Genomic DNA, 27,978 nt, shown 5'->3' on the forward strand with positions numbered 1-27,978 from the left:
TAAGAGAAGAATCTTGTGTGGAGTTACAGTTTAAGACCAGCTGCTCTGCATAATCTGTGTGCTCTGATGTCAAGTCATAATGCCATCCTCTTTCTCTTTTAAATAAAATGTTTTGAAGAATCAGTCTTTAAAAAAAAAAAAAAAAATTGTAGCTTTTTTTATCCTTGCCTTGGAATTCCTTAGAACTTAAGTCTGACGTTTTAAGGCCTTGGCCATGAGGAATTTCCTTATTGATTGAATAAATCTAGAATAATCACTACAAATTAAGATAATCAGATCTGTTTTCACCCATTTTTTTCACTACTTTTTCAATCTCTTCTATGACATTTTTATTTTTTTCCTTTATTGTGATCTCTGTTGTGTCCTTTATTTAAGATTTATTTTTCCATTGATCTGGTTTTCTCTAGAGGAAAGCAATGCATTAGAAACTAATCAGGTAGTTTGCTTCTTCCAATTATGTACTAATTCACTGCTTATCACTTAAACTAATATTTAGTTCTTTCAGGCTAGTTTTGAATTTTTTCCTTTCTCTCTTGGTAATAGATGGTGTCAGGCACATCTTCCCCTTCATCTGCTTATGATGCTTCTGCTTATGCATTGTGGATAAGTTGACTGCAATTCTATCATAGGCAGAAAACATCGTGATAAAGATGGTCCTGGTGAGGGCTGGATATACATTTCCACTTTTGCATTGCATAAATTTTCAAGAAATTAGTGGTTTATTATTGTATAAAGACAGAATGTCATCTGTTGAATGTTGTTGTGGCTCCCTTAGGTGGAGAAGTACTTGAAATGTCTACGTTATAGGGTTTTTCAGATATATAATATCTGTAATATATAATAATACGATGATGATAACTGATTGACATGGCCTTTCTGTGTATCTTTGTCCAGATATGCCTAAAATTTTAAACCTTTATGACTACTGATGATAATGCTTACATCCCTCACTTTAGATGAGGTTTCTTACAAAGATTCCAAATTTCATTTATCACAACAATAATAATGGCAGCTTATGCACTTGCTTGGTTAAACTAGTAACAAACAGATTTGTAGATAAGTTTTTGGACATATTTATTGGCAAAATGCTTCCAACATTGATTTCAAAGAAGTCAAGAAAGGTTCTCGGGTGACAGACTATGTCTCACTGTTTGCTGAATCTGATCTCAATTTTAAAAAAACAGAAATTAGGGAAGCCATCATTATAATTAGCATTGATACTGTGGGTTTGTTTGGGTTTTTTTAATGCACTGAAAGCCTATTTCACATAGTTAGGGACAAAATGTTGTTACGAGTTCCATTTCACAGGTAGGCCAGTATAAGATATTGACAAAGGTCAGTGTAATGTGAAGAAAGTTATTAAAATGTTGAAAGTGTTCAGGTCAGGTATTACAAGAAATGACCTGTAACTTTGAGGAGAAGAATCAAATTAGCCCTGAACACAGTAAGATCTTTGTTTGCATTCTACTTGGAGTGTAAGCATGCTTTTAAAATTCTACAGGCACTGGATAATGCATATAAAATAGATAAGGGTGTAAGTTTTAACTGGTTTTGTGAAGTGCTTGTAAAACAGATCAATGCTAAAGTTAAAACCACTCCTGCCTGGAGGACTGAAGGGAAACTTCTTGATTCAAGAGGATGATTCCATTTTTACCTCTGGTAAATATATGGTAACCTTGGAGTAATGGAGATGCAACCTAAGTTTTTTGACAAGTAGCACACATCATCATGAAAAAAAGAGGAAGATTTTATTACCTTTCTAAGTTGTCAGATAGTGCTCTGTCAAAAAATTAAGCATAGCTTAACAAGGTTTCTTAAAATACAGTTTCAGGTTAAAATTTGGCTTCTAATGAACAGCAAGGATTCTTAATATTTCCAGAGAAATAGGATGTCATTCTGATGCAAGATGTCCATGAGAGAAGTATGCTCCAATCTCATCCTAGGCAAATAATTAAGAATTTAACTTACTGATACTGCTCTGGTAATTTTATATAAAGAATGACCTGTGGCCTCAGTGTCATGAGAAATCAGGCATGTCTAGTAAATAGAAAGAAAAAAAGAGGAAATTCAGGTTGTTGCTGTATAGCAATAATACAGCATACCAGGAGTTCATGGGAAGGATTTTAGTGGATAGAAAGTAATACTACCAGATGATCTGGGAGAATTTGAGACATAGGAGCCATTTCCAAAGTATATTTCTGCAAGGAAAGAAAAAAAAATAAACATAATTAACATTATTTTGTCATCTTTAGCTTCCATACCTGGGGAAAAAAGGCAGCATGGATTTTGACAGAGGTCAAAATTCTAATGCTCAATGAAAATTAGAGTAAATTTTACTCTGTACATCTTTCCTCAGTTTCCTTTCAGGGAAGCTCTGTTCTTTTTCTTATTTTCATGATTTTCCGATGGTTGAACCAAGATAACAATGTGTAGATAAGACTTTCAAACAGGTGTTGTAGCTTGCATTGAAATCTTTGCAGCAAACCTGGAAAACCAGTCAAAATCTTACAGCTATGTTACTTACAACATTAACTAAGCAGACTTCAATTCATGTCTTTAGTATTCACCTGCTTGCTTTCGTAACTGATTTTTTCATTGTGAAAGCACTAATTCTTTTCCTTCAAATTAAAGAAATTCAATAAATGATCATTACAGAGACTCCTTGGGGACCATTTCAATAACAACTAGAAAGATAATTAGAAAGCAACTGCATGAGATAGTTGGAAAAAAGATACATAGTATACATTGAGCCAAAAGTTCTTTTTATTGTTGAATTGTTATAGAATCTTTTTACTCATCAAGGTTTTTGTATTATTTACAAATCTGCAATATAAACCATTTTAAAACAGCTCAGCAACTACTCCACTAACTTTTATAAATACCTAAATTACAGTAACTACTACCACTGACGTAAGAGAAGCAGGATAAAAGTTTACTCATTATATTTCAGTTTTCTAATAGCAGTATGCTTCAGACCTAAATATATGAATCAGTCAAAATATATTTGTTACTGTAATGAAACAGGATAAAAATATGCACATTCACTGTGTGTTTACTGTGCATAGTTTACTAGAAAATAATTGTAAAAGCTCTCCAGAGTTGCTAACAAGAACTGGCCAACAGAATACAAGGATTGACATATTGTACAGATATTGAAAAACACCTGTCCAGTCATTCTGCCAGTCAGATCTCCCTCAGTCATCTATTTAAACAATAGAATAACTTAATTTTTGTTATTTTGTAGTTTATTGTTCCTTCTAGAGGTTCTTTGATTGTTTGTAGCTATTCAGTAGAGTTGTGGTAAATTGTATTAGTCAGCGCTTGCATATTTTTCTACTTTTCTGTGGCAAAGGTTAGTTCACATCAAGCTAGAATTGTCAGTTTTTAGGTATTCATGCAAGTCAGCCAAAGAGAAATATTAAACCTCTTATTTTCTTGATTACTGGTAGTGTGGTAATGTGTGGGGGGAAAATAGCTAATATTATGAACATTATAAACCACAAATCCTTTTCTTGAAAGGACTGTGATAAAGGAAGCTATGCCCACTACAGCCTGCTCTTGGTTTGTTTGCATTGCTGATGTTAGCATGAAGAGCAAACAATAACTCTATGCTGGGGTTTTCTGGTTTTCCTACCACTGTAAGTTATAGAAAATAGAAGTCTGTTGTGTCATTAATCCTGTTAGAAGTGGTTTGACTTTTTCTTCTTGTTCACTAGGTCAAATTTGGATGGAGAAGCTGAAATAAATAATTGTTCACTTCGCATGGCTGATGCATTCTTTGCTGACCTTATCAGATTGAAGAGATTTAGTACCAGTCAAGGGATGGACAAAATCATGTTATAAAGTAAAATATAACCTCTTTTGAGGCCTCAATATTACTAACTTTATTTATCAGATAACTAAATCTGTGCTTACATATACCTGCTGTTTTATGAGAAGGGAGATATTTATCACTGCCTTTTGTTTCTAAAATTATCTACCTTCTTTTACATATTAAGAATTGGTGGTCTCAGGTATGAGCAGGCCTGTTACCGTGAAGTCATATATATTTATATATGGTTTAGGCTTGCATGATGTCAGATAGCTATTTTAAGACTACTTACATAAAATTAGCCTGCAATAAGAGAAAATAGGAGTTGAAAGTATTCAAGTATGCATACAGTAGTTAGCCTATAAATGATGCATCAAAAGTTTTAATATTGAAAAGGGTAAATGATTGATATGCAAATAAAATGGAAGTCTGTTAACAGAAAAAAAGCATTAGAATTTATCTTAAGTTTTATGTAAATAATTTCTTACTATTGGCATAGGTCTGATGTGAAGTATTTACTTTATTCAAATTAGTGTATGTCCTACGTATTTTCACATAATGAGCAGCTAGCAGTCTCATACAGCAGGAAATTCTACTGCTGCCCTTTCTTCCACATGTTTAGATTAATTCCATGAAACAAATTTGTCTATCTACAGTCATACTAAATGGGGGGGATAGGGGGATGCAATGAAAAAAATTTAATTTGTAGACTGAGTTAGAATTTTGTTATAGAATATATGTACATATATATATGTGTGTGTATGTGTGAGAGAGAGAGATTCTTGGTGAAAAGTCACTTCCAGGGATTTAAATGAAATCTTAACTTGTTTTGTATCCTGTGGAGCCAATACTAAACCCAAATGACCTCACTCAACTAGTGCTGTTCCATTCCCTTTCAGTACTGATGACTAAGGCTGTGGTTGTAGTGAGGTGGGGGTCAGCCTGTTCTCCCAAGTAACAAGTGATAGAACAAGAGGTAACAGCCTCAAGCTGTACCAGGGGAGATTTAGATTGGATATTAGGAAAAATTTTTTCACAGAGATGGTGATCAAGTATTGGAACAGGTTGCCCAGGGAAGTGGTGGAATTACCATCCCTGGAAGTGTTCAAAAACCATGTAGATGAGGCCCTCAGTGATATGATATAGTAATGGTCATGGCAGTCTGGAGTGGTGGTAGGAATTGATGATCTTAAAAGTCTTTTCTGACCTAGCTGATTCTCTGATTCTGTAACTTCTTATTCCATGTCCATTTCTTGGTCTGTTCTTGCTGTTAACTCAAAGTATTTTGGAGGGACTGGTAAATCTCCTCCCAAACTCCCTTTCTTACCCAGTATTACACTAACAAGAAGTCATCTTCCTCGCTTGTGAGATTTTGTGGATTTTGAGATGTTGGATGGCATTTTCAAAAACAAAAAACTCCACTCCATGTAATGGAAAAGAACTTTCTTTGTTGACCTATTGGAAGCTAATAGATCCAGCGGTCGTACAAAAGGAGGAGTCTGAACAATATAATCACAGATCATCAGAATTCATTATCCTAATCTCTTTCCAGTGAATCTGACAACAAATTAAAATATTAGTTGTCTTTTCTTCCACAGTTTTATAGGGCACAAAGAGTGGTGGAAGTCTTAATACTCAGATTGTTTTGTTTACCAGTAGGGACAGAATAATGAGGATTAGAGAATTAGAATTTGTTTCAGTCTGTATTTGCTTTCATATGCTTGTTGATTTCTATTACTAAGAGTTATGTTACCATCAAAGTTTAGTTTATATTTTATTTCTGTGTGGACAAATGAACAGAAGAATTAAACAGAAATGTGAGAAAGCATGTAAGTAATTTCATGTTGACGACTATCGCATGAACAGTCTAGGTGATTAAGATGCTTGGCAACTACTGTTAAAGCTAGATTCAGACTGGTAGTATCAACGTGAGAATTCCTGAATAATAATATTTCTAGCAATAAATACTGAAAAAAAAAAAGTTTCTTTCCCTAATTTCTGCTCCCCTGTTAAGGAAGGGATACACCAGAATAGCTACTTACACTCTGAAAGTCCCATTCTTACTTGCAATTTTAGACTCAATTTGTTTTAAAGCTTCAAGAGCAACGGCATACAAAATTTAAATTAATGCCACATTATCAGAATAACTATTTCAAATTTAAAAAAAATATAATTTCAAATTATTTTCAGCTACTTTTGAAAATAAAAGGCTTTTGTGGTTTTGTTGGTTTTTGTTTTTTTTTCTAAAAGATAGTGGTAGCTGTCATATTTACCAAGGAAGTTAGATGTTTATTACCTTAATCCTATATTTCCATGGCATTATACAGCCTGAAGAATTTAGGTAGCTGTCTTCCATAGTGAGAACACAACCACAAAGTAAGTAATCCTTCATGCAGACGTGACACTTTTTCATTATTTTTCTTTAAATCTTTTTTTTTAATCCAGCTGGAAAGGAAATAGGAGAGGGAAGGCAACATATTAATTCTGTTAAGGCCAAAGAGTTTGGTGTATTTAAAAGTAATTCCTTTTCTTGTCCTTCACTGTAGCTATTAAACTTCAATTAATTGCAGTATATTAAATCATTTTGAGTTATTTACTAAACAAGTCAGCTACAAATCCACCCAAAGAGGAAATGTTCCTTCTCCTATAACAAATGCAAGTCTTGATGCTTGTTCTTGTGAAAATAACTCATTTCAGGGATCTGACTTGGGCATACAGATACCAAATCTGAACCTTTTGCGATGTAAGTGTTGAAAAATTTCTTGGAAAAATCTCTAGGAAAATTATCTTCTTAAGTTTTTTTGTCAGAAATCAGACCCTTCAAAACACTTCAGAATATCTTTTGTTTCTGACTGTTGACTCCGGTTTCCCAGTTTATCTGTCTGTAGTGAATTCCCCAAAGGCTGAGACCATCTGGTCCTTCAGTTTATTTAACTGTTTCTCAGTTTTTGTGAGCCTTGAATTATAACTGTCAGATTCAAGGTTTATAACCATAATGATTTCTCAGACATCATTAATTTTAATGTTTCCAGAATCTGTTCCATTTTGCTCTCACTCTTATATCCCACAGGAGTAAGAGCTTCCTTTCTTGTAGAATGTTCTTTAAAGTGGATTAAAATGAAATGAGGTAAGTGGGGAGAGTCACTGAGTTGCAATCCAAACATTTGTCAGAGTTATTTTAAATTCTCATAAATGAAATAGCTGTTATGCACTTTCTTGCTTTCATTTAACCTTTCATTAAAAATAGAAATAATGCTATTTTGCCAGTGGGCAAACCTCTTCCAATGTAGGTGGTGATTATACATAGTGAACATGTAGTAGACATTACTTGTTAACACATCATGTAAGGGTTAACCAGCCAGTCTCAAAATACCTCAGGGAGGCTAATAAGTATTATTTATCCTTGGTTCTGTTTGTTTTTTTTTTCAATTGAGATGAATCTTGTTTGATATCAAGAGGATCAGCTTAGGTATTCAGGGGTTCAAGTGCTTTCCAGCCAAGACCAAACGAGATACTCAAGTAGAGAGGACATTATTCTTCCCTTCCTTGCTATGTCTTTGGTACTAAGGCTGAGACAATGTTTGGCTGTTTTTTTTTTAATTCTTGCTTGAGAGATATGAAAGAATTATGAGAATGATCAAAGGTCCTAGAAAAACAAGAGATGTAACAACAATATAATCAGCTGAAAAGTCATTTATATATCCACTGTAGTTTTTAAAAATACCATTGTTTTTTTCTGTGTACAGACACTGATTTATAAATGCTGATGTTATCTTTCTTGTATATCTTGTTTCTTGATGTTATCTTTTCTTGTATAGAAATCAAATATTTAGTATACATTCGGTTAGACCTGTACATCTTTTGCTCTGTTGGGAGAACTAGTTGCCATTTATTATCCCAGTGAAAAATATTGAAATCTTAAGCATGTTTTTATGGATCTTTTATGATACTTATTATATGTCAGTCTTGTTATTGATTTTAAAAAAACCATCTTAATAGTCCGCTAAAAATAATACTTTGGGGATAATTATTACTGCATAAAACCAGAAGGTTGATACTGCTATAGACATGAAAGATGAAAATATATGTATTGATCGTTACTTTATTGTGGTTATTTTAAATGCCCAGAGCAAGTGCTTAGGTAGTATGGCATATAAATCAGGAATGTCTAGGGAACTGTGGTGGTTTGCTTGCATTCTTCTTTTAACATACAAGAATACATTGTTGTGGCCTGTATCACATGTTTATTCACAGAATGAACAAGATTCCAAGAGAACAAGAGTCTACCAAGCCTTAAGGGATCCTTCGTAACAAGCTCTGCACTTTTTCGCAATATAGACTTATGGTTCATTTCTTAACATGGCTGTCCCATCTCATTTGTCCCAGGAATCTTGAAGAAAGATACAATGATTTTGTTAAAACTTAGAAGCTCACCTAAATTAGGGCAAGTATATTTCATTTTTAATATTTGAGTTATCTGGTGAAATATCAGCTCCACTTTATTTCACACTGTAATATTAATGATTTTAGAATCATAGATTCATAGAATAGTATTTAGAAGTGATTTGCATGGATGAGGGCAGCAGACTCACAATTTTAAATATTTTAATCTGTGTATAAAAGAGGAGAATTTCAAGGAATATTCAGCACTTGCTTTAAGTCTCTGTTTTGTTCTGCTTGGGTTTTTAATCAGAAGTGGAGGTAGTGTTAAGATTTTAGCAGCCCATATTACATGCCAGTTGGTGCTATCATATGCCCAGTCTCACTGCTTAGGAAGTAAAGTAGACACTAATTTTTTGCTTAAGATAAAGTTGGCCTGCTTGTTCCCACGGTAGAAATGTGTTTATGGTGACAGGGATAGTTTCTTGGGTGGGTCACCAGGGGAAAAAATTTTTAGCCTATTATGTTTTCCTTTTTCTTCTTGCTAAAAAAGAGAGAGGACTTGTAAAGTAGTCCACAAAACTCATCATCTTCAGTATTCCAAGTATTACTCTGCTTTTATTATTACAAAGGTGTAGTTGGTTGTTCCAAATCATGCTCTTCTGCTAGATACCATCATATAGATAGATTTTGTGACTGAGCATCATCAGGGTAGTCATGACCTGTTTATAGCTGTTAATGAGATTCAAGAGAGAAGTAAACTTTTGGTTTTACAACAGAATGGTTGTCGTGCTGTTGTACTGTCTGTACAACAGACAGCACAAAGTGCTTTAAACATGAGTCTGGCATTTAAGCCATGTTGTCACAGTTGAAAAAGGTTAGGAGAGGAGCTCAAGCATAAGAAGGAGCTTCCATTTGAAATACTGTGTTTGTATGATGGGCAGATAGTTGCTGCATTTTTTGTTGCTGCCCAGAACTCTTCTATTCTGCAGATTTCTCTCAAAGTGTCCAGGAATGTTCAACACAGTCAAATTCTATAACTACTGAAAAAAATAAATAAAGAAATCTGGTACCACATCTTTTAGAAAATAAACTGGGGAAGTGTTTGCAGTGGGCATGAGAGTGGTAGAACAGGAAACCCATAAAGTGGAACAGATGAAAATGGGAAGGACTGCCAAATTCTTGTAGCTGTATAAAATAGTTGTAGCCATGTTAATATTCCTGCTTTTTGACGAGGAGTCTTCCCCAGCTGTACAAAACCAGTCATATTCATCAAGCCTCTTTGCTAGCTTTCTTCTCGCATGGACAGATGAATTAGTCTTTTCATCTTTAATAACAAACTTAGTAGCAAAGTAGGCCTCCCTATTTCTTGCTAATAAATACTGTTCATCACTTTTGTAAATAACATGCTCAGTTAGGAAGAATATGTCTTAAAAGATGCTATTTATCCTCAGTAGACTTTCTCGTACACATAAAATTATAGTTAAAGTCAGTTAAAGAAGACAAAGCTGAAACATCTTTAATGAAATCTTTAATTTCCTCAAGCTGAATCAGCTTGGCACATCTCTGCTTTTTTTTTTTTCTTATTGCTACATTTAATCTAAAAGCCTATGATATTCTTGGGGATACTGGCTAATTTTTCCTTGTTTAGAACCATTAACAATTTTCAAGAAAAACATTCTTCAGACTGTGCATTACTTTGAATTGTCATAGCAATCACTTCTTAGTTCCATGTGAAGCCTTTTGTATGACCTTCCTACAAGCACCTGTTGTCTTTGTTGTGCTGTCTAAGCATAATTAATGGCACTCTCTTAGTGGCAAGGATTGAATTCTAATTTTTCATAGAAAGCTTGATAGAAGGGGTTTGCACTCCGTATACTTTTAACTTGAGTGCTGCTGTAGCAGAACATTTATGTTTGAAAAATACAATTATTATTTCATGTTAAGCATCAGCTAAATAACATTCCAAATGAACAAGACAGCATGGAGTCCTGCCTTAACGATTAGAAATTACTGAATTACTAATATTTAACATTAAAACTGTTTTGCAGACATCATGAAAATATATGAAAATATACAAAAATAAGGTTTCTTGATTTTGTGATTTTTAAGTTAAAACCTTTTATGTAAAGACATTAATAGAATATGCAGAATTTCCTCTGTAAGGTCTTATTTCATTGTAGAGTTTTAGAATCACGTCTTTAAGTCCTATATATTGTCAATAATCACTTTATACCAGTGGAAGTTCCAAATGTAAAGACTAAAACTGTGGTTGCTACATTTACACAGAATATTAAATTTCAGTTTATTCTGGGTTTGATTCCTAATTCAAACTGTTCCCATTTCAATTTCAAAACTCATACTGCAGTATAGTCCACCTTTAACTCTGGGCAGACATATATGTCAGAAATTAGTATTGTGGTCCAGCTCACCTGTAAAATGTATTTCAAGCAGAGCTGAGTCTGCGTGTAATTATCTCAGTTAATTGGCTCAGCTGATTCCTAAGCTTTGAGACAAAGAAAAAGTGCAGGAATTTTCCCAGTCCTCCCCAGAATGGTGGAAAAAGCATTCTCAGCTTTTCCATCTACATACGCTTTTCAGATGGTGTGGACAGGGACCAGGAAGGTGAAGGAGGTTCATGGGTTAGGTTGCAACCACCCACGCTCAAATGGGGTCACTGTTGGGATGTCCCTTTAGCTAGGAATTTTCCTTGATTCTCTACCTTGAATGCTTTTCCTTGAACAAAACCTTGTTCTCAGGTGTACTAGTATTTTACCATCACTTCACACATTATCAGATGATTGTTCAGGTGCTAAAATCAAAATCTGTGTAGATTTTAAATGAAGAATTAGAACATAGCTGTAAATTAACAAGAATGTGAATTCACAGCTGTGCAAAGTGAAAATTAACACTGATTGCAAGGAATGACTGGATAGATACTTCTCTGTTTACAGTTATAACTAGATGCTGCTTGGAGGGTATTTCTCTGGTTTTCTCATTAACAGGTGATAAATAATTTCTAGAATGTAAAATATGCTTTACCTTTTTCAATATTAGGATATATTTAGTGCAATGTCATTGAAGAATATTTTACCATGAGAGGAATGTGCTTGCCTGAAAAAGGCACCCAAATGCGAATCTACAAATCTTAGGCTGTTGGACTGTTTATATAACAAAATGCATTATTTCAAATAAGATTGACAGTCTTAATTTGATTCTCCCATGTTGAGCCTTATTAAGCACTCTATCTCAATATTACAGATGCAATTAGCTGGAATTGTAGTTACATCACCTTCAGTAGTGAGGATAATTGATGTGAGCTGAAGTGAGTCTGATAGGCTTGACCTTCAGTCAGTTATGTGAATGGTTAAGAACTTAAATGCATACTATATTTACCATCTTACTGAAAGTTCAAACTGATCGAGTCTCTAAAACAAAGAGCTGCAGATGTCAACATTGAGGAAGTCAAGTGCAGTCATATACCCGCTTGAAATCTAGCTAGAGTTTGAACTTCTTCCTGGACTTTAAAAGCCTATGTAAAAATACTAGAGAGTGGAGCACATCTCCCTGTATCTATGGAAGGAAACATTAATCAAAGCAGTAAAAGGTTGTCAGTGAAAACAAAAGCAAAAATGTAAAAGATAGTTTTGCGTTTAATGTCATAACTTAAATATACCAGCATTATCTTCACAAAATTTACCTACTATTTCCTTTGTGGTTTTTGCATGTGGTTTTCATATCCACATTTCCCTCATAAATGACTTGACACAGTGTTTACATTTACATCCTTCCCTGAGTACAGTCCAGAGCAGTGTAATGATGCTTATCAACTACAAACACACCAGAGCGTCACAGCCATGGTCTGAGCATGGTTTTCTGCACTGGCCAGTGTAGACAGTGAAAACACCCAAGGCATTTTCACTTCAGGCTCTTTCACAACAGCATATTCTCCTTCTGCTCCCCTGAATATATGAGAAGTCACAATCTATGCATATACTACGGGAGGAGGTAGGTCTTCTGAGTGGCCTGTGCTCATTTCATCATGTAGGGTACAGTGCATGAATTTCAAAGGCCACTGTAAAGACACAGTGTTTAGGTTGTATAAATAACAGGCTTAGCTAGCTAAAGCTAGAACACATAGGTAGAGAACTAAGAACATCTAAATGGCAGAGACTAGATTGATCAAGTGGTTATGTAATCTTTGGCAGTGGCTAAAGCAAGTGCTGAGGGCAGGATGTCAGCTAGTCCAAAGAGAGTGTCTCCCAGCCTTCACCAGTTTGCTGCTCTGCATTTTCTTGTGCAGCCTTGACTTGTGCAGCCATGACTGGAAATATAATATTATTAGGGGATTTCTTCTTAAAGAAGAAGGCAGAATTGTGATTTAGAATAAACAATGGTTTAAACCTCGAGAGAAGCATGGATTTGGTCTCTGACATTCCAGCATAATGTTGTACGTCTTTGTACTAATAGCAGCTCGGATAAAACAGACAGTTCAGCAGTGGACTTCAGTGGAACTCAGATGCTGAATCCGTAATAATATTTGTGCTTCTGTAAATGACAGCTCAGAAATTTTCCCTGAATAGAAAATTAGATTTCTGGAAGTCTTATTGTTGATAATGAAAATTAAAGCATTTCAGTATTGCATACTGCATATTCTGCCAAAGTAGTATACTTAAGATCTGGTATTCAGCATCTTGCGTGATCTCATGCACTTGACTGAATGGCCTGATATACACTAACTACCCTGTTTGTAAATGGTCATGACAGAACTATGTCAAAGGAGGTGCCTCTAATATGTACTTAAATTTTCCTACTATAAGACCTAAAGGAAGTTTATAGTGTTCCTGTGTTGATAATTTAATAACTAATCTCACTGATTTATTATTAAACAAGAAATAATTGTGCAATTCTTGTAGGCTCTTAGAAATGACTACTTAACATGAGTAGCTGAAAATAATTTTTCAAATGCTGCAAAATAGCTGTACTAGCTTTAAAATTACTAAGCTTGCTCTCTATTAAAATCTGTGGTAAAGATTCAGTGATACATTTTTTCTTGAGTTTTGTGAAAATTATCCTGCACTTGTATAATTCTCCTTGAGAATTTTTACTTGGGGCTTTCTAAAAAATATGTATATACACACACTTAAATATCTATATAGAATCATAGAATCATAGAATAGTTAGGGTTGGAAAAGACCTTAAGAACATCTAGTTCCAACCCCCCTGTCATGGGCAGGAACACCTCACATTAAACCATGCCACCCAAGGCTTCGTCCAATCTGGTCTTGAACACTGCCAGGGATGGAGCATTCACAACTTCCTTGGGCAACCCATTCCAGTGCCTCACCACCCTCACAGGAAAGAATTTCCTCCTTATATCCAATCTAAACTTCCCCTGTTTAACTTTGAACCCGTTACCCCTTGTTCTGTCACTATAGTCCCTAATGAAGAGTCCTTCCCCAGCATCCCTATAGCCCCCTTCAGATACCGGAAGGCTGCTATGAGGTCTCCACGCAGCCTTCTCTTCTCCAGGCTGAACAGCCCCAACTTTCTCAGCCTGTCTTCATACAAGAGGTGCTCCAGTCCCCTGATCATCCTCGTGGCCCTCCTCTGGACTTGTTCCAACAGTTCCATGTCCTTTTTATGTTGAGGGCACCAGAACTGCACACAATACTCCAGGTGAGGTCTCACAAGAGCAGAGTAGAGGGGCAGGATCACCTTCGACCTGCTGGTCGCGCTCCTTTTGATGCAGCCCAGGATACGGTTGGCTTTCTGGGCTGCAAGTGCACACTGAAGCCAGCTCATGTTCATTTTCTCATCAACCAACACCCCCAAGTCCTTCTCCACAGGGCTGCTTTGAATCTCTTCTTTGCCCAACCTGTAGCTGTGTAAGTATAATAGCAAAAGTATAAAACTTTATTCTTAATCTTGACTGTTCACAAATATGCACCTGCATAGCTCCACAGTTTAAGAAATACTGCTGTCATCGTCTGTAATAGCTGAAAGTTGTCACTTACTCCACTGATGTTTCATTATGATTTGTTGGCAGCTAAAATGATGTCTTAGTCTTGGATAATCTAACCATGTGATTTTATCTGGATGGCATTTTAGAGACACTAAGATTGTTCTCTTTCTGTAGATCAGGAAACAGAAAAAAAATGACAAACAATTTTATGTTGCTGTTACTCTGAGGAATTCATTTTAATACTATATTACCCGATGTGATCCTTCAGATTCAAGTACCACTGATTTTCACTTGTTCTGGTTCCTGCACTTTAATTTAGTTTTCCTGGTGGTGTAGACCAACTTAGAAACTTTCTTTCCACTGGTTGGTATATGATTATCTGTGAATTTATTTTGCTTAGTACTTTTTCATAGACCTCTTAGAATTAGTCCACAGATTCTCAGGGATCCGTGATCCACATGTTGAAATTTGTTGACTAAATAGGATTGAGTTCATTCAACAGCTAGCCAGACAGTGAAACTTAGGTTACTGGCTTTTTGCCTTTGAGGAAGGCTCAGAGAGGGAAGAGGCAAAATTAGCTCTCTTGATATTTACTGCTGTTGGACTAGCAGGTCCAATATGTACATACATACATATATATATTTTTTTTTTTTTCAACACATCATCTTTTATAAGTTTTCCATACTTTTTAGGTGGATTGCTTTTAGGTCTCTAGCTTGCCTTTTATAAAACTGACATGTTTTGTATCAAATAAATGGTTGTTTCAACACATCGTAAAACACTATTGCTTTTCTATAAAAATGCATTAAACTCTTCTTTATACCCTTTGACAAATTCATTTTACAAGCAACTACAAAATACTGCATTTTGCTCTGGTAGGAGATAAGTTGTATATATTGAGTTAGAACACCTTGACACTGGTCTTCTGTATCCAGGAAGAATGAGTGTCCCAGCAAACCATATATAAAACTCTATCCCAGAGACTGTTAATAGAAATTGTGCTTTGTGCAGCAGTAGATCCTTAGACTTTTCTGATTGTCATTTTCTGAATCTTCTAAATTATATTTAAAAGAAAAAAATCCACAATTGCTTAGCTCCTTATCATTCACTGTGTAATGAATAAGTACTTCAGCTGTTTGAGTGAAATGTTTTTTTTATGTTGGAAGCCTGTAATTATTCATAATGTTGTCTTCCACTCAGTAATAATAATATATCTTAAACCTTAGCTGTCCCATATAGAGAAGACTGCTAACAAAAGACATCCACTAGTTAAAAAAAAAAAAAGTCTCCTGATAATATTGGTGTTTATCTCATTTGCTTGAGAAGAAAACAGGATAATTTTTCAGAAAAAAAAATCTAATGGTTAGATTATCCAAGACTAAGACCTCATTTTAGCTGCCAGCAGGAAAATGAAAACACTACCGTAACATCTGTGCTGATTTTCTGCGCAGACAAGCATTTCCTTTATTGTCTTTAAATGTAATAGGTAAATTTTCATTTCTTTCTATTTCATGCTAAACAGAAATGCCAAATAATTAATGACTTCAGATTATTCACTGTATCTTAAAGTTATATTTTACTTCCACATAATTTATTAAGAATTAGAATCATAGAATCATAGTTTCTTCTTTTCAGAACAGATGCAAACCAGTTTTCAATATTGCCATAGAATAAATACAGCTATTGCCTTAAAGTTTTATGCAGTAAATAGAAATAGTGTATTTTGGAAATCCTTAATAATATCTCAGGAAAACATATTTTCTCGTAGCATGAGCCAACGAGCCACATTTCAATGAACAGACTGGGGAGGGGGAGTGTTTCTATCTTCTCTCAATTGGTGTCAAGTCATTCTCTTCCGAGGCCCCTAAATTGGTCAGAAAGATTTTTGTCTGCATGGCGTGGGAAAGAAGGAAGATTTATAGAGAGACATTTCTGGGTATTAGCAAAAAAAAAAAAAATTATCCCCTTTTCTTTTTTTTTTTTTTAATTTCCTCTGCCTGAATACAACCTTCTTCAGAAAGTTTTGTTGAAAAGATTGAAAAGTTCAGATTCCCCCAGCATAACATTGCTGTTTCTGCGGCATTTTTGTTCCATTCAGTCTTTCCCACAGAATCAGTTAGTGCTTACAGCAATAATAAGGTTGTGCCACCACTGCCCTGCTGAGAATTTTTTGCATGTTGCTAAAACCAATTTTTTATATATATATATTCCAAGAATTTTCATTTGGAAAGAGTTAAATTTGGCCCATTTCATCTTGACTTTGCTGCCCTGCAATGGAATATACCCAGGCTTCATTCCTCATGTGAGCCTCAGAATATTTTCACGGTCTTTCAGGAATATATTTTTCAGGGCAAGCACAGGGAGGAGAAAAGGTTGATGAACTCTGAAAAATTTTGGCATGTTTATAAATTGTTTTAAGTTAATACATGTAATCTTTTCTAAAGTAGCTACTTTGAAAGCTTTTTGACATCTATTGGCGCTGCTGATGAATTTCCAGCTATGAGATCCATATGGTAGGATGGGAACAACGTTTGAGTTGAAGATTTGAAAATGTACCCTAACTGCCAAATCCTGTTGATATTGCAGTGTCTTCTCAATTATCATTTGCTTGCATGTTTTCTCAAGTTAAGTAACTTATTTTGGTATTCCATTGCCTTTTTTGGTAATATGTGAATTGCAACCTCTCCAGTGGAACTCTCTCCTTAATTACACTGGCTTGCTTGTTAACTGACATAGAGGGACATAGGCCTTCAGCTGCACTGTTCACACATCACCTTCAGAAGAATTTTATGCTTCTCCATACAAATTGTTTAAAATGTGTGTGTATACACAAACACTCAATTTGCATTTTAATCTGTAAATAAGCATTGAATAAAATTAGCTCCAAAGCTAATTATCATCTCACGAGGACCCAGAGGAAAAATATGGGTGTTTTCAGCTGAATTTAACAATTAAAATAAATAAATTAACAGATGTTTTGTTATATAATCCCAAGCCAGTAGGGCATGGAGATGCCCTGGGACAACTCAAAATGCTTAGAAGATGACTACTATCTGAACTGTAATCAAATCCACTTTCCTAACAAAAGAACTGAGCAACAGTTTTTACAGGTTAAAAATGCAAGTATAAGGTAGTGCTTTGTTAATCCTGCTCAGGAATTTACAATAATAGACAAAGATCCTTTTTTGAAGCATAGCATGCTGAAAAATACTGCTTCCTTGAATTTTAAAAAAATAAATAAAATTATCCTCTAAAAAGCTAGTTTTTAGCTTTTTATAAATATATGGTTGCAATAAAGAAATTCTAAAGCTTCTAAATTAAAATGAACTAGCTGCTATGCAGATATGGCTGATTGGGGTGAGTTTAGCATGTAGTAATATGTTTCTCTTCCTGTTACCTCTTCTTTGAATAGTATGTACTGAAAAAGTGAGGCCTAAGCTATTTTTTGTAATGTAAACATTTGCAAAGTGGACCTGTAAGATTATAAAATGTAACCAGGAAATACTTAAAGTTGATATGTATAAAAGGTCTTCATTAGAATTGTCTGTATTTGAAAGCACTCCGGTTTTTGCAAACAAGTAACTAAGTAATATAAACCCTTTTCCATTGTGCAGGCAATACAAGAAGAAATGGAACATGACTCTTAAAACATTAAGATGTTCTTATGAGCTCTAACTGATATATTAAAATACTGGAAAGAAATCTGTAATATATATAATCTTTGCTTCTGATTGTGTTAGTAGTTCTATTCCAGTGCAGACCTGTGCAGAAGCTGGCATAAATTCATAAACGCCCACACTGCAGCTGGGATAAATTGAATTTATGTTTGGACAAGATGGAGTCTTTATGGTCAGAATATACATAGTCTTACCGTAAGAACTGTAGAGCAAAGAGCATGTCATGATAGCACAGCTCTTATTTATGCAATAGAAGGACAAGTATAGAATGGTAAGACTGTGTTCAAAGTTGAAGTGTTCTTTGCGTTTTATCATTTGGTTAACTTTTGAAAATTACATTAAACACCTAATGAAAATCTGAGTTCTTTGGGTGAAGATGCTGAGATCTTTGAAGTCATCAGATTATTGAGTAAGCCTGAATGCAGTTAAAGGCTTTTTAGTGTTTCAGGTTGACACATGCCCTCTTCAGTCTCATAAAGGATGACCTTCAAATATTGTAATATTATAAAGCTAAAAAAGGAGTTCCATTTTTTAAATTCCAGATATATGCTTTATTCAAAATCTTGGGCTTTAAAGTCGAAAGTTTGTTTTGTGAATCTTTTTCTCATGCACTACAGTTTGTCAATATAAATACTCTGATCTCCATATTTCTATCTTTAAATAGTGTTAGCAAAAATCACTCCCAGAATCAAAAAAGTGCCTGTTGTTTTTCATTTGTTTCTCTTTAATGAATATGTGTACTTTGAATACATACTCCGCTACAGGGTAAGCTTTTTAAAACAGTCTTTTTAGTTCTATCATCTAAGCATACTTTGGCTGAGCAAGTAATAGCCTGAGCTGACTGATAGATAGATGATAAGGTACTCAGAATTAGATTGTACCTTTGCAACAGAATTCCAGACATCAAACTGGGAGTTGGGGCATTTGGAACTTGTAAAGGTTTTGCAGCATCTCATCTACTTGTAAACTAAAAATGTACGTCGTATGACCAAATACTCTGTGCTGTATCAGCCTCTTAAAAGGCTTGATTCTAAACATCAGTGTGAAAAAAAAATAAGTGTGAATTTAATTCCGTAGGTTGAATAAGCAGATTCCTCAAGCAGTTTGGCTTTGTTTCAGCTTCAGTGACTCAGTGTGTTAGTTCTCGATGCTGTGGCAGGAGAGAACAATGAGAGGAGAGTCCGGGGCTCCTAACCTGGGAGTCTTTCTCACATCAGCAGTACTGCATTCTTCTTTTAAAAAGTCTTGTCTTCCCAAAAGCTGGCTAATTAGTTTCCTTCTGGCCTGTTGACCTGTCTGTTGACCATGGTATTTTTTGGCTTTGAAATTACACAGCTGTCCTAGAAAAATTATTTCATTTTTTTGCTGGAGCAGAATCTTAAAAAAAAAATTGACTAAGATCAAACCGTTTAATTACAAAGAAAGAAAAAGAAAGCAGCAAGTGACCACAGAGCTATCATTTATATATAATTCCTTCTCTTTAGCAACTTCAAGTATATGTAGACTATCCTGACAAATTTATTTTCATGAGAGCCATTGATGATCACAGCCTCACACAACCAGTAATGAACTTATTTTTTCTAATAGTTGGAAAAGTTTTCCCAATAGCAGAACTACATCTTCTTTGTTGCAAGTAAGCCAGCTTTCCCTTCATGATAGATAACATGCAGTATGAAACACACTGTATTATTATGTTGCTTTTCAGCTGCGTGTTTGGGGTTTTGGGGTTGTTTTTTTTAGATTTAACAAATTGAATCACATCATGCATCATGTTGTCTGGTCATTTGTCCATTTGTCTTTTGGGAAGTGGGATGCTCCACTGTCTGAACTCTAAGGTTACTTGATATAACCTATTCCAGAATATTATATCCAATTTTTGAGCATCAAAGTTAGATGTATTATAACTTTCTGTTTCTGCTGAATTAACCAGTTTTATCACCTTTGTGTTTATGAATATTTTTTAAAAATATAATAGTTTGCATTTGCTTTCATGAAATTTCTCACTTGTTCATCCATAATTTATCAAAATAATTTTATATATTCTTAGAATAATCTCTTCTTAAATAATTTAGAACGTTAATGTCTATGCAATATCTAAATAATTTGTGACAACATATAATGGTGATTGACCCAAACAAGCCTCTTGGGATTCAATCAGTAATGTTCTCTGCTGTAATCTATGTCAAAACCTGCTTTTTGCGTTCCTTGTTTCTAGCTCATGTATGCTCATCTTTCGGCACTTTCAGCTAAACTGTATTTCCCTTATTTGCTTAGGTTAAGATAAGTTGCAAATATTTCTTCCAATTTCTTCTGTCTTATCCACTAGACTAATTACTTTAAAAAAATTAAATTAGGTTGGTCTAATACTATTTGCTCTTGACAAATCTGTGTTGTCTCTTTATTATCTTATTATCCCCAAGTTCTTGGAAATTGATTTTTTAATAATTTGTTCTAGTAAATTTTCAGATATCCCAATTTAATCAACTTGTCTGTGAATATCAGTATAAATATTAAAAGGAGAGAGGAATGTGTAAGTACTGGTTTTCCTGCCTTAATTCAGATACGTCCCCCTCTTCCATACGTTGTCAGGCCTGACAGCTAAAGTTTGTTTCAGTTGATGACACCTCCCTTAAATTGCTAAGTCCATCTGAACCGGAAAACTAAATAATGTTTTACTCTTTCCCTTTGCCCTTTTTCTTGTATGCTGTGCTGTCCTTTTTATTAAAATCATGTTAAGTGCTTGGCCACAATTAGTTGCTTTCTAAACACGAAGAAAAAAATGCCCAAACTGTTTTGACTTTTCTGTTATCAGTGTTTTGACCTTTGTCTGTTAAAAAATTACCCTTCTGTGCTTCCTCTACGTGTAATTTTTAATAACATTTTCTTCATTGGCTTAATGCACCTTACTTGTTGCTACTTAGCATCTTAATCTACCACCCTCCCTGAGAAATCAGTGCTATTCCTTTGTAAGTGATGTTGTTTACACTGCTGATACTATTATTCTTAATTGTCAAGATATCTTGATTTATACTCTGAAGTCTCTTCATGTACTTCCTTTTTATCTTCCTGGTTTAGATAACTCAAACTGACTTGTCCCTTATACTCTTGACCAACTTCTCTGTATAAACAGGAATAAGTAGTCCTTACCTGTACCTACTTACTTGTTCTTTTCTCTGAGGCTGTTTCCAGCAAATACCAAGAACCTGTTGGACAGTTCATATCTTCCAGTACTACTTACCTAGAAGTTAGGGGAGTTGGTTTGCCATAATCACCACTTCTTATTCTTTAATTACTTCTGTTAATTGCTCTGGAAGGAGAAACTTGCCCTCTGACTGGGTTTGATATATCACTGATCCCTATCAGGACATTGGTCTAGTCTTCCTTCCCTTCTGTCCTTATCCAAAGGTCTCTATTAGGTCTTAAGCTCAGCTGTTCTTGAATAGCAGAGAAAATATATTCATTATAGCTATATGGTGTGTGTCTGCTTCCATTTTTATCTTGTATGTCTTTTTTTAGGGAGTGTTTTATTTATACCTTGAGGAGACACTGTGTCACAGTAATGTACTGGTGGAATACTACTACATTTTATTTACAAGAACTAAAAATTAAGCTCCAAACTGAAATCTGGTAACCTTAGTCATCTGTGTTAAATGATTGGGAAGTATGTCATGAACAATCTATTGTTACTGGAGGAAGAATAGAAAAAAGAAGCCTGAATAAGGAAAGATAATAGCAAGAAGATAGTCTTCTAAGGACATGTCCAATACTGACAAAAGGGTGGAAACTGGAAATGTATCAAGATACTGCTTAGAAATTGTAAGATCAGCTAGAAAGATTCTAACAAGATGGGGCATTAAATTATTGTAGACTATTATAATGAATAATTAAAAAATAGAATTGAAATTTCAAAGGGAATTGCTTTGTTGACAGAATTTTAAATAGGATTAGGTCTGAAATGCATATGCAGATTAAAATTAAGTATTGGATAATTATTCCATTTATTGAGCAGATTATAGGGCACATTTCAAATACATGTCCAGAGTATAATAATTAAAAAAGCATATACGCTTCAAAAATCAAGTTAACTTTTATGGAAAAATAAAGGGAAAATAAACATGATATAAACCCTTTGTTCTATACTGCTTAGAAAGCAAATTTCCATTTTGTGCAGTGCACATGGCAGTACATATGGAATATTTTTACTAAGTAGAAAACCATCAAAAGCATACTAGGAATTCTGCATTCCTTGTTTACACTGAGAAAATCTCCAAGCTTTTCCCCCCATTCTGTAATAGTTAGGAGGAGTTAATGAGTTAAAGGGAAGGGAAGATGACTATTAAGTCTGTGATTACATGAATCGATTGTCCAAGATGCCTCTTTACGGTAATGGTTAATATCTGTGGCTGCTGCTGCCTATGGGCTGCAGTAACAACTGCAGATTAGCTGCTTTAGGGCTAGGAAGCCTAGGGGAAGAATTTGCTCTCTTCTTTTACTCTGCGATATGTAGAGTTAATTTATGTGGATTGCAGGGCTATCTAGAGTTTGCTTCTAAATATTTACTTGAAAATGAAATGTTTCTTATGAACAGAAAATTAGCTCAAAATATATACATGGTCATCTACATATATACATTCATTGTAACAATCCAAAATTACTTATTTGGTTATATCAGTGGTTGTTTCTTTCCACAAATATTCTTTGAAGTGTAAACATCTGTTTTATAAGATCATAAAGGGACTCTCTCATACATTATATGTGGTTTTATTTATTCTCTCTGAAACCTGTATGAGTGTTTTTACTCTGGTGAGGAGATTGAGGTTTTATTGCTTTCATTACCTTTTTCAGAAGTGCTTCCGAAGAATTACAGGTCTTTTTAAGAATAAGGGTTTGGGGATTTGTTACATAATAATGTGTTTACTACTTCATATTGTTACTCAGCCTGTGAAAAATCTCACTACACAAATCAGATTATTCAAGAATAACATATATGCTGCATCACAAAACAAATAAGTAATGCATCACATCAGATGAGAAGCCATCTAGATTTTTGGCTTTCTGTTCTTGTTTTTGGATAGTAAATATGAAACACACACTTGGATTTTATAGGGGACTTGAGTATCCTTACAGCTACCATTCAGCACTTCCTTGGTTTATCTGCAGGGTTTTATTAAAAGTTTTTTCCCAATCCTGGGGAATTTTGTTTCCTTTGCATTAGAGGCCTTCCTGAATTTTCATTACAAACCCATACTGCCCACTCTGAATTCAGTTGGATTGTTCATAGTTATTTCTATATTCAAAGGTATATCTTTTTTCAATCAAAACCTAGCCTTCCAGACTATTGTCTCAGGTATATTTTATTATTATTACTTAAAGCCTTTTGGGAAAAAATGTTGTATGATACAGTCAATTATGAAAAAGCATGTCAGAATTGACCCAATATATGTATATTCAAAATATGCATACAAAAAATTTGATGCTTCTGTCCACTGCATTTATTTTTTTTTTTAATTGTACAACTGTTATTTCATAACATTTTAATGCTCTTGTTTAAGCAAAACTTAAAAAGCACTGAACGGTGGGTAGACATTGATGAACAGCAAAGAAATATGAGGGGAAATATTTTCAAACTTCTGCAGCTGGGTGAAAACATGTACAAAGTATATTCATAATCATCTGTTTCCACATCTGAATGTGCAAACTCACTCCAAGCTTGAAGAGTATGGTGGCTGAAGATGGTCTTTCATCTCCATTCATCATTTAAAAGATCAGTGACAGAAATATCATGAAAACCTGATTCTACTATGACAACTTAACCAAAGGGGTAGCAGTTTACTGTTTTGTCTATAGTTTTTCAAGTAGAATCAGCCTTCAGGGCCATTTCAGTGTTTTTCTTTGAAAACAGTATGAAATTTAGTGCTTCATTGCTAGCACTTTTTTTTTGTAGCATTAGTTGTATATGCCTCTTAAATTTTCCGTTGTGTAGTCAGCCATCTCCCTGAGGAGGCTTGTAAAACTATGTTTAGTGTGCTCAGCACTAGAGGGATTAGGAAGATTAGACTGTATAAGAGATCATGAATGCTCCAGCTAGATATGGTCTGCATCATATGCAAGACCACATCTGGAGTGCTGTGTCCAGATCTGGGTTCTCAAGTACAAGAAGAACATAGACATACTGAGTCAGCAAAAGGGCACGAAGATGAGTATGGAAAAGATGAGGAGCCATAGTAAAGTAGCATTAATGGTAGCTATAGAGAACTTTGTAGCTAGATTGTCTTTAGTACCCCAACTACTTAGTTTAATACAAGGCACAAGATAAATACAAATATGGTCTTTCAGGTAAGGCTTCAGACTAGCACACAGATGGGCTGGGTTGTATTTTTGCCTGGACACCACTTTCTTCATGATGATGCTTAAATCATCTTAATTCTTTGAGACTCAGTTCTACAATCTGATCAGTTAAGGCATAATTACTACCTTGTATGAGTATGTAAAATGTTAATGAAGCACTTTCAAATGTTTGAAAAGAATGTGCTATAAGAATGGAAAGTGTTCTTTTATTAACAACAGATTTTTGCTGTGCTGATTACTACAATGTTCAGTTCCTTTTGTGTTTGATTGAACATTAATTCATTGAGAAGCTGGACGAATCCACAGGTTCATGACAGTTAAATATTTGTATGATGCAATTTACAAGGTCATGTGGCCAATTGTGCAAAACTTTGTAAAACTATGTAAATAACTTCAAACTATCCAATATGATCTTCCTTCCTTATCTTTAAGAATTAGAGTAATTCAAATAATGACATACACTTATGCTCTCTCACAAGTGCAAGACTTTATTATATTAGGCATGTAAAAGTTCTGTAGTAGAAATTTTGCATTCCCTTTTGCTTTTTTTTTTTTTGTTAGGTGAGGAAATGTTTTCTGTCTATATTTGTACTATGCTTGGTCCCAGAGTATAAGAACTGCATTAAATTGAGTCCTGGGCTAAAATTGGCAGATTTATTTCTTTTTACTTTGCATAAATACTGCTTCCAGTGGTTATCTTAAGACAGCAAGATATAGTGGTGTGAATTACTTTGCATTACTTTACTTAAATATGAGACAGCAAGTTGCAAATTCTCTGCAGTGAAAAGAAGTGTGAATTGAAAGAATATATGCCTCACTCAGCAGAATGCTATTATTATTATTATTCATTATTATTTTACACTCACTTGAGAATTTTCTCTGCACATTCATACATATGTACATCCTGCTCAGTCTAAATACTGCTCAGACCTTGAGGCTTTCCATGATCTTTGGGATTTTTATAGGTTTTTTTTTCCTAAGCCTTGTTTCTTGATATTCAAGACAACATATTTGAGGGATACTTCTGCTTGAAGGATCAACAGATTTCTCTTATTAAAAGTGCAGATTTCCTCAGCCTGTGTTTTGTAAAAGCAATGTTTTTCTAGCTATGTCTACTCTGACTGCCAACACCAGAATCGCTGTCTGTGACATCTTTCTCCTAATGTCAGCAAAAAAGACAGATGGAAAATGATGAGGCAGGTATGCACGTTGCCTAGCCAAGTACCCAAGAGCTTGGCTGGATCTCTCTATAATGCTTGACCCAAAACTGCTCTAGTGAGTAAATGGTGTAGACAAACTGTGAAGCCTCATGACTGCTTTTGTATGACAATGTAGATCTGGCATCTTGAAGTCAGATTTATTTACACTTACCCAGATTTTGTAGGCCCATCTTGTAAATGGGTCTTAAATTGCATTAAAGTCTTCTAGAAATCAAATGCATGAACTCTCCTTCTATAATAAAATACATATGCTACTAGTTCCCAAAAAAGATCTATATGTCATGTCTTTGGAAGCAAATGCATGTAGTTAATTGTCATTATATATGTACAGAAGATGGGGCTTTTCTAATTAACCACAGTCATCTTAGTCTTCTACATGAATTCAATGTATTTTGCCAGCATTCTAATTTCATGCTAGCAAGTTCTACTTTGGAGCAATAAAAGTGTTTTTTTTTCTAAAGTGTTGCTAGATTAATCCTTTTTTCTCCAATTTCCTTCCCCCAGTTGGACACTTTGCTCCCTTGTAGCCATGAGAGTGTTGAGTACAGTAATATGATGATGTAAATTCTGAAGTTTGGCTTCTGTTTTCTCCCTCTGTGCTTTCAAAACTGTTTGTGAGATTTCATCATGAAGTGCTTCATGTGTTTCTTTAACAGCTACTCAATAAGAGCACTATAGGTAAGGAGTAGGACCAAAACCACTCTGCTATAAAGATTTATACGTAGGCTGGATTTCTGGCTTTTCACAAATATATCATCTTTAGTGGCTCCACATTTGAACTATATATTTGTTCTCATATGAGTGACAATTTCATCAGTGCTTTTTCTTTACCATATCCTGAATCTTTGTGAACTTAATACTAATCATACCTGCATCTGCTTAGGCCACTTTAGCTTTGGTGATCCTTAAGGAAGGAAAAAACCGAGGCTCGTGACACAGAATTGAAAGAATTGTTGAAATGCTAAAATATCCAGCAAGTAAAACTTTATTTCCCACTTGTGAAGACAGCATAGCAGAATTCAGAACTTGAAATGGAAACCTGATCTTTGACTTTCCCCTTGTTAAAAGACAAATTTCAACATTGCTGGATGAGCAAATCACTTAATTTCACCTGTCATTTCTAAAGCGAGTAATTCTGCAATTGTAATGTTATCTGTAGTATATGCATATAGCTACTTCTAATAAGCTTAATTGGGAGTAATTACATGCACCAATCTAAGCATGCAAAAATTCAGCATGATATAAAACACATTGGCAAAACCATATTCTTTTCTATGAAGCACGTGAGCTTTCAGAATATCTGACTTGGCATGAACCCAGAGTGTGCTGTTGTCCTCCGGTCTTGAGGATTCACTTGCAAAAACTGGTTTGTTATTTTGTGAAACAGGAAGGAATTCCTCTATTCATATATCTGTACTTGTAGCTATGCCTTTTCACCTTTGACTGAGTTTCAGTGGGTTACTGGGTTTCACTTCATTGCTAAAAGTGTGTTACAATCAGTTAAACTGAGGTAGTTTCTTTCATGCAGATCATGTATTGCCCAAAACTGTATCATATGTAAGTCTAAGTTAGTTTGCAGTTCTGAGTTAAAACTCTTTTAATCAATTCAAAGCATTGTTCAAGTCTGGAATATATCTAAAGAAAACCACATATCTACCATGCACCCGCTATGTCTTTCCTTTATCTTTTATATTGGCTCTTCATAACATGGTGGTTATATGATTGATTTATATTTTATTCTTGGTAGCATTTTTCTTTTCTTCAGTTGTAGCCCTGTTCTTAAGGTGTTTGGGCTTTTTTGTATGTCTCATGCCATGCCATCCCAATCATAAAAGCTGTTACTTGCCATCATGCCCCACAAAGTAATGCTTTGACTAAACAAAAACCAATACTTCCCATCCATAAATACAGAAGGGGAAAAAAAAAAAGAAAGAAAAAGTAAAGCTTACTTTCCTTTTACTGTGTATTTGTTTACTGTGTATTTGTATTTATTAGTATTATTACTTCTGCTCTAGACCTTTCTATTATAAAGATAATAAATATCATTGTTCATGACTGGCAGAAGGGCTGAGGGCACTACTTGGGGTCGTAAACCAAATATCTCTATTTTTAATATTGTAATGGTTCAAATAGCAGATGAAAAATAGCTACAGTCAGGTTGCACAACTTGCAACCCATTAGGAGACTAATGACTCCTGGGTCAGAGCAATCCCAGGCACAGCTACAGGTTGGGCAGAGAAGAGATTCAGAGCAGCCCTGCGGAGAAGGACTTGGGGTGCTCATTGATGAGAAAATGAACATGAGCTGGCTTCAATGTGTGCTTGCAGCCCAGAAAGCCAACCGTATCCTGGGCTGCATCAAAAGGAGCGTGACCAGCAGGTCGAAGGAGGTGATCCTGCCCCTCTGCTCTTGTGAGACCTCACCTGGAGTATTGTGTGCAGTGCTGGTGTCCTCAACATAAAAAAGGACATGGAACTGTTGGAACAAGTCCAGAGGAGGGCCACGAGAATGATCAGGGGACTGGAGCACCTCCCGTATGAAGATAGGTGGAGAGAGTTGGGGCTGTTCAGCCTGGAG

At 34.9% G+C, this 27,978-nt stretch overlaps 1 protein-coding gene across 1 annotated transcript in view; it reads left to right on the top strand.

Moving 5' to 3' along the window:
* Positions 1-27,978, top strand: part of ADGRA1 (adhesion G protein-coupled receptor A1) — a 281,612-nt gene that overhangs the window by 170,883 nt on the left and 82,751 nt on the right. The window lies entirely within an intron of this gene.

Source organism: Pezoporus wallicus, unplaced genomic scaffold (assembly GCF_028554395.1).
Source record: "Pezoporus wallicus isolate ANWC-B61680 ecotype Strahan unplaced genomic scaffold, APGP_CSIRO_Pwel_v1 contig_6787, whole genome shotgun sequence".
In the NCBI taxonomy this organism is placed as follows: Eukaryota; Metazoa; Chordata; class Aves; order Psittaciformes; family Psittacidae; genus Pezoporus; species Pezoporus wallicus.